The 8299-nt window shown below is 40.6% G+C and overlaps 1 pseudogene; it reads left to right on the top strand.

Annotated features, from left to right (window-relative positions):
* Positions 1 to 2041: 2041 nt before the first annotated feature.
* On the top strand, positions 2042 to 2502 carry LOC100344920 (ATPase inhibitor, mitochondrial pseudogene; annotated as a pseudogene).
* Positions 2503 to 8299: the final 5797 nt, after the last annotated feature.

Here is an 8299-nt window from a genome sequence, read left to right as displayed (position 1 = left end):
TGGGTAATCTTTTCAGGTATCTTTTTCTATTCAAAATATTATTTACTTAAACCAAAGAGAATAGTCCTCTTAAAAATGTATTAACAGTGATGCCAGAAATATATTTTGTTTACCTAGAGTATTTATTCCATTTATATCTCATCCCTATTATTTCTTTGGCAGTTATGCCTCATATATCTAATAATTTAAAGTAAAAAATTTTAGTGGATTGGTTGTGATGGTCACTTCAGTCTCTTATAAATATTTTTGTGTAATGATTAGTCAGTATACTTTACATTTTTAGGATTACCTTAAAATCCACATCAGTACTGATTTCAGACATACAAAAGTGCTAATTTTAAAGTAATATTACATACCATTAAGTCATGGATAATGAAAGTGATTTTTATTGTATTATTTGAATTTAGAATAATATAGAAATATCATGAAATCAAATGAAATGAGTAAATCTCAAATATTACTTAGTCAAGCTCCTTTGATCAAATCAGGCTCACAATTATTAAATGTCTAATATGGGAATAAAAGGAAATTTCCTTTCTACCCTCTGATAGATTGCTGAAATAAATTAATACAGATTAAGTAGGAGAAAAAACATACAAATATATTAATGTCCAAATGAGGAGAAAATCACAGCATGAGGGAAAAGCACAGGAGTGTGGTAAAACACCAGTTTAGCATTATTTAGAAGCCTACACACACCTTCTTGTAAAGTGGAGTTGAGGAGAATGGGAAATGTAGACAATTTTGAGGAATTGAGAATAATTATGGGGAGTAGGAGAGGGACAGCTGACCCAGGATACAAATTAGTAGTAAAAAGATGTCTTTGAAATTTGGATGAGCCCAGGGAAAAATTATCGTAAAGTAAACTCTTTCAGGTGTGGTTACATGTCTTGGTCTTCTTTACAGAGACAGAAAATAAGATCTCAGGGTGATGACAGAAGGTAGTCTGGTCTTAATGCACCGAAGGGAATTCTAGAGTTTCTGCCTATGCTTCAGATGGGCAGAAGCAATCGGAGCTTTTTCTTTAGGTCAAATGCTTAGCATGCTAAGAAATACAGTATTTGAGGGGTATCATTTCTGGAGCACCAACACCAAGGAAGGCTCCAGAGAATTAAGCAGAATTCATTACAGCAGAAAAACTTGGCACACAGTATCTTAACCAAGAGATCAAAGTTGTAACATCATTGGTAATGGTGGTGCCAAGTCATGGGCACTGCCAGGTAACCAACTTCTTGGCTTTGCTGTGAGAAACAATTCAAGAGGAAGAAAGAATAGCAATCACAAAGCAAGTGTTTTATTGAGAAAGCAAAGTACACACTCCGTAGCCTGTATGCAGGCTCACTCTTGAGGGAAGTGGCCCTATCTCTGGCCTGTGTTTACCACTGTATGGATTGTTTAATAAAGGGGAGGAAGGAACACTTAGGATTTTTCTGAGAAGTAGGTGATTTCCTGGAATCTGGCTGCTGTCCCCTTTTACTCCTTTTATGCTCCCGTGTTTCCTGTATGGCAACTGATGCGTATGTGATTTAGCATGCTAGTGTATTACAATGAGTGTATGATGAGCTGTGAGTCAATCTAGGTCAGTCTTGGCCCCTACACCAGTATGAACCTGTTGCATGCAGGGAATCTGTTTCCTCCAGAGCCACAGAGGAACCAAATCCTTGTCTTGCCTTGAGATAACAGGAATTACTCCCAAGTGGCCCAACTGCTCCTTCCACCTCCCTGTCTCAGTGGGCTACATAGATTATGTTGTGTCTGCTGGTAGCATACACAGGGAACACAGTCTTATTTATGTGCCATTCCTGCCAAAAACATGTCTAAATGGAATCATAAAGGAACATCAGACTGTCTCAAATTAAGGGACATTCTGACATAAATGACCTGTACTGTTCAAAAAATATCTAGATCATGAAATACTTAGAAACTTTAGAAACTGAACCCCAAAACTTAGGTCCAGTTGCTTTATATAAAACAAGCCCATCATTGACATTGGAGTAGTGTAAGAAAGTAGGTATTGGACGCCCGGGGTGCTGCATTATAGTGATAATGGCAGGCTCCGCGTTGGTGGCACGGGCGCGGCTCGGGACGTGGGGCACGAGGGCCGTACAAACCCGAGGCTTCGTCTTGGACAAGCCGGAGGATATCCACGGGAAAGCGGGCTCCATTCTGGAAGCGGGTGGGGCCTTTGGGAAGAGAGAGCAGGCTGAAGAGGAGCGATACTTCCGAGCGAAGACTAAAGAACAACTGGCAGCCTTGAAGAAACGCCATGAAGATGAGATCGTTCATCATAAGAAGGAGATTGAGCGACTGCAGAAAGAAATTGAGCGGCACAAGCAGAAGATCAAAAGTCTAAACTCTGACGATTAAGTGCACACAGTTCCCCATAGAATGGCACGTGTCATTGCCCACTTCCGTGTGACTAATTCTGGTGTAATTAACATTAGTCTGTGTGCTACTAACAGGTTATAATAAATTGTCATCGGTGAAAAAAAAAAAAAGAAAGTAGGTATTTATTATTGTAAAGCGCAAAGCAAAGAGCATGGGCAGTTATTGCTTAATTCCCAACTCTCCTAAGGATAAAGAGTAAGGAATCTTAGTTATTTATTTGAAAGACTGAGAAACAGAGAGACACAGAAAGAGGTAGGAGTCTTCCATGTACCAGTTCACTCTCTAAATGCCCACAACAGCCAGGGCTGAGCCAGGCTGAACCCAGGAGCATGGAACTCAATCCAGGTTTTCCACATTTCTGGCAAGGGCACAAGTACTTAAGCCATCACCAGCTGCCTCCTAGGATGGGCATTAGCAGGAAGCTGGAATCAAGTGGAGCTGAGACTCACAGGGGCACTCCGATTGGGATGTAGGTGTCCCAAGTGGCATCTTGACCTCTAGCCCAAAAGCCCACCCCAGGAATCTTACAGATTGAAGTTGGGGTTTAGGGGTATGTATGCAGATTATGTGCAGGTCTCTAGTTAATCTACAGACATGGTTCTCCTTCAATTGGTTAATGACAGGATGGCCCTCATCTTTTTTGGAAATTTTGATGATGCCATAGTGGGCTCCAGTCAGTCTGGGGCTGTGTGCAAATGGTTGTTACTTTTTGCTCAGGGGCTGGGGTTCCTGTTAAAAAACAACACTCAATTGGCCGGCGCCGTGGCTCACTAGGCTAATCCTCCGCCTTGCGGCGCCGGCACACCGGGTTCTAGTCCCGGTCGGGGCGCCAGATTCTGTCCCGGTTGCCCCTCTTCCAGGCCAGCTCTCTGCTGTGGCCAGGGAGTGCAGTAGAGGATGGTCCAAGTACTTGGGCCCTGCACCCCATGGGAGACCAGGATAAGTACCTGGCTCCTGCCATCGGATCAGCGCGGTGCGCCAGCCGCAGCGCACCAGCCGTGGTGGCCATTGGAGGGTGAACCAACAGCAAAAGGAAGACCTTTCTCTCTGTCTCTCTCTCTAACTATCCACTCTGCCTGTCAAAAAAAAAAAAAAAAAAAAAAAAAAAAAAAAAAAAAAAACAACAACAACACTCAAGACAGGGTCTGGCATTTATAGAGGAGATAAACGATCTCAAGAATCCTGTGATTTGGGATGCTGTGGGGCCACTGGGCCTAGTGCACCGCTACCTCAGTTCAATGAGTTAATCTTCAGAAAGAGGTTGATTTGCAATCATCAAAGCAAGGTAAAGAAATTTTAAGCTAAGAGAGGGAGACTGAGAGATTAGAGCCTCTACATGTCTTCAATGTCTGCATCAGAGGCCCTATATAGGGGCTCAATTTCAAAACTGTCCAGGTTAGATGATATAAAAGAGACTTGACAACTAAATGCAACACATTTATTGATTAGATCCTGGAGCACAAATGGTATACTGATGGTTAGTGTTACTGCTATAGTACAGTCTATGAAATAGACAGTAGTATCATATTAATGTTGATTATCTTTCTTTTTTTAAAGACTTATTTATTCACTTATTTGAAAGGATGTGTATGTATGTGTGTGTGTGTGTGTGAGAGAGAGAGAGAGACAAAGAGAGAGAGAGATTGATTTTCCATCTGCTGGTTTACTCCCCAAATGGCCACAACAGGCAGAGCTGGGCCACTCTAAAACCAGGAGCTAAGAAAACCATTTGGATCTCCCACATGGATGGCAAGAAGCACAGCACTTTCTTGAGATAATCACTGCTGCTTACCCAAGAGCACTTGTAGGAAGGATTGGAAGCAGAGCTGCTGAGGTTCAAACCAGCACTCTGATATGGGATGCCAGCATCGCAGGCTGCAGCTTAACCTGCTGTGCCACATCACTAGCCCTTCAATGTCGATTTTCTGATTTTGTAGAAAAGTGTTACTATGTTGGGAATTTAATCTTAAATAGTTTATAAAGCAGTTTGCATAAATGTATATCTGTATATGCACACACAAACATTATATGAAGCAAGAAAGATGAAATGTTTATATTTGGTGAATAAACCTTAAAGATATATAGAAAGTCTTAGTATGAAATTTTCAATTTTTCTGATTTTTGAAATTAATTTTTAAAAAATTTTAAAAATTATTACTTCAGCTTCCTATTGTAACTACAGTTAACTGGAGGACATAATGTGATAATGAAATGAATTTGTTTAAAATATTCTCAGTAAATCAGAATTTAGGTACTTTTTTTCTAAAATTGTTCACTGAAGTATTAAATTTTCGGTTGGTGAACTCTTTTTGGTGTATAATCTTCTCATTTTTAAATCTAAGCCAGGGCCGGCGCCGAGGCTCACTAGGCTAATCCTCTGCCTGCAGCACCGGCACCCCGGGTTCTAGTCCCGGTCGGGGCGCCAGATTCTGTCCCGGTTGCCCCTCTTCCAGGCCAGCTCTCTGCTGTGGCCAGGGAGTGCAGTGGAGGATGGCCCAGGTGCTTGGGCCCTGCACCCCATGGGAGACCAGGAGAAGTACCTGGCTCCTGCCATCGGATCAGCGTGGTGTGCCGGCTGCACTGCGCCGGCCGCGGCGGCCATTGGAGGGTGAACCAACGGCAAAGGAAGACCTTTCTCTCTCTCTCTCTCTCTCTCTCACTGTCCACTCTGCCTGTCAAAAAAAATAAAAATAAAAAAAATAAAAAATAAATAAAAAAATCTAAGCCAGACAGAAAAGTTTGAGTATATATCATTTTTATTTTATTATCTAATAAGTTATTATGATTATGCTCAGTTCTCAAATAGCAAATAATTTTAAAGAACATTTAAAGAACATTTGTTAGATGAAAATAGTTTAAATAGCTGTAAATTTATTATTTATCAGCTATTTAGTTGTGGGGGATAAATAATCCTTAATAATTAACACACTGAAAATCCTCTGAACACATTAGAAGCAATTTGACTGAAAAGAAAAAAATAATTTTTGTAACTATCTGCCAAATATCCTATTGCTTCATGGGAATTTTGAATATGCTCTGTAGGGGGGGGAATGTTTTTCTTTCTTCCCTTCTAGGTTCTCTGGCTGGGTAGGGCCCCCTAAATTGGAGTGACAAAAGACGAATTTTAACGAGAGAAACAGAAAAGAGCTTATTAACGTGTACATGGTATGTAACACATGGAAGTACCCAGAGATGAGTAAATAAAAAGTTCTTATAATGGGCTTACTTAGTAACTTAGCAAAGGAACAATACATTGTAAGAGAAATGCTGTGGTTTGGAGAAATGCTGCAGAGGTTTGTGTAATTGAAGGCTTGGTCCACAGAGTGGCAGTGTTGGGAGTTGGTAGAACCTTTAAGAGGTAGATCTAGAGAAAGCATACTCTCCAAAATTAGTTCTCAGGAAACCCCACAGTTGGTCATTCTCATTAGAGGGAGCAAGATTGGCCCTGCCCAGATCTTTTTGCTTCCTGTTTGTGATATGGCTGCTTGTTCTTACTCATGCTTTCACCATGATGCAACACCATCCATTGCCCTCACCAAAGATCCAAACCAATACAACCCACTTGATCTTGGACTTTGAACCTTTATAGGGTGAACTAAATAAACCTTTTCATTTTATAAAGTTAGCCTGTGTCAGGTATTTTGTCAAAGCAATGAAAAGCTAACACAATAAATGACAAGACAAAGGAAAAGGACATTGAGTCTCTGAATGGGGAGAGGGCAGCAAATTGTGGGAAGGCAGACACATGAGAAACTCATGGTAACCAAAGGCTAATAATATTTGTTATGTGGGGTCTCCTGAAACTGTCTAGGCTGATAAGGGTCTAAATTGTCTCTGGTAATTAATTTTTGTCCTTCATGGTAGAGAAGGGAGAGAAGACACTTTGTGTAAAACTCTGTCCTGCTTTTAGACAAGAGGGGAAGGTAAAGGGCTTTACTTGTATCTGATTCTTAGCTGGCTTCCACTCAAAATAAACATTTTGCCAAAGTGGAATATGTTGCATGGCATATTCTGCTACACTAAAGCATCCGGGATACAACACGTCTGTACATTAAGGTCTGTGAGTAGAAGGCCAGATTAATTCATATAGGTTCACTTACTATCATTATCTAGCCTAGCATCTGGGACTAAATTTATGCATTTGCTTGTGCCTTACATATTCTCCACATGATACTCTTGTAGCAGTAAATATATTTATATACTTATAAGTAATTTTCTAAGGACAAAAATGTTGTAAAATATCTAGAAGCTAATGTAGAGAAAACTGTCCTAACATATACTAAATCAGGGGCAGGTGTTCAGCTCAGCAATTAAGATGGTGCTTGGGATGTCCACATTTCATACTAGAGTACCTAGGTCCAAACCTGGATGCTTTGCTTCCTATCCAACTTCCCATTAACGTGCACCCCAGGAGGCAGCAAAAGGTGACTCGTGTACTTGGATCCAGGCCACCCATGTGGGAACCTTAGTTTGAATCCCTGGCTCCTGGCTTAGACCTAGCCCAGCCCTGGATGTTGGGGCATTTCAGGAGTGAAATGGTGGATCTCTCTTTCTCTGTCCCTGTCACTTCTCTATGTCTCTCTGCCTTTTAGTTAAAATGTTTTAAAATACAGAATAAATCATATAATTGATTTATATGTCAATAAGGAAGTAGAATTTTGCCTTAGAAATCAGATCTCACTTTCAATCTTGAGAATCATTCTCATTAAATTTTCAGATATGTACAGTTGCAAAAAATAAATATATAAATTTTGGAAGATATATTATGTGAAGACCTGTTTCAGGAAGACAGATTATTTTCCTGTTAAAGAGGGAGAAACTTAAAAGGGGGCAGTCCCAAGTGAATCATTCCATGTAGAAATGATTGTTTTCCTATGTGAAATTCACAACACAGTTTTTTTTTTAATTTTGATTTTTTAGAAAGTTTATTGGGACAGACATCCCTGCATAGCTGATTAAGGTGCCACCTGCGATGCCGGCATCCCATATCTGAGTGCTAGTGTGAGTTTGGCAGTTCTGCTTTACATCCAGCTTCCTGGTAATACATCCCGGGAGGCAGTGGGTGATGGCTCAAGTGCTTAGGCTCCTGTCACCTATATGTGAGACTTGGATGGAGTTCTGGGCTGTGGACTTTGGCCTGGTCCAGCTCTGGCTGTTATGGATATTTGGGCAGTGACCCAGCAGATGAAAGATTCACTCTCTTCCTCTCTGTCACCTTGCCTATCAAACAGATAATAACAATAAATAAACATTTTAAGAAGTTTCTCATTTGAAGGGCAGAAAGAAACAGAGAGAGCGATTTTCCATCCTCAGGTTCACTCCAGCTACAGCTGGACCAGGCCAAAGCCAGGAACCCTGAGCTCCACCTGGTTCTCCCACATGAGTTGCATGGACTTAAGTACTTGAGTCGTCATCTTCTACCTCCCAGGACATCCATGAGCAGGAAGCTGGATTGGAAGCAGAGGTGGAACTCTATCCCAGGCACTCTGATATAGGAAGTAGCCATCCCAAGCAGTGGCCTAACTCTCTGAGCCACAATGCCTGCCCACACACAAGGCTTTTTCAAGGCTTTGAGGAATTGTGGCACAATTAAACCTATTGATCATTGTTTAATCCAGTGTTTCTAAAATTAATATGACCTCAGGACTCTCTATTCCCTGAAATTAAACAATTACCATACATCACATCCCATGGGTCACAGTTTGGGAAAACATGGTAAAAATATACTTTTTTTCTTTCAGAATATGGTAGCCAGAAGTCTATTTCTATTGAGAATAAAATTAGACAAAACAGGAAAACTGACTTAATGTTATTATGTGGGTTCTAAATAAGAGATCTAAGTAAAAATTTATTAACTATAATTATTTCCCAAAGGAAAATTAGAATCTCACTTTAGAATAGTCATCTATAA

This window comes from Oryctolagus cuniculus, chromosome 5 (genome assembly GCF_964237555.1).
Source record: "Oryctolagus cuniculus chromosome 5, mOryCun1.1, whole genome shotgun sequence".
Lineage (NCBI taxonomy): Eukaryota > Metazoa > Chordata > Mammalia > Lagomorpha > Leporidae > Oryctolagus > Oryctolagus cuniculus.
This window is presented reverse-complemented; position numbering and strand designations above follow the sequence as displayed.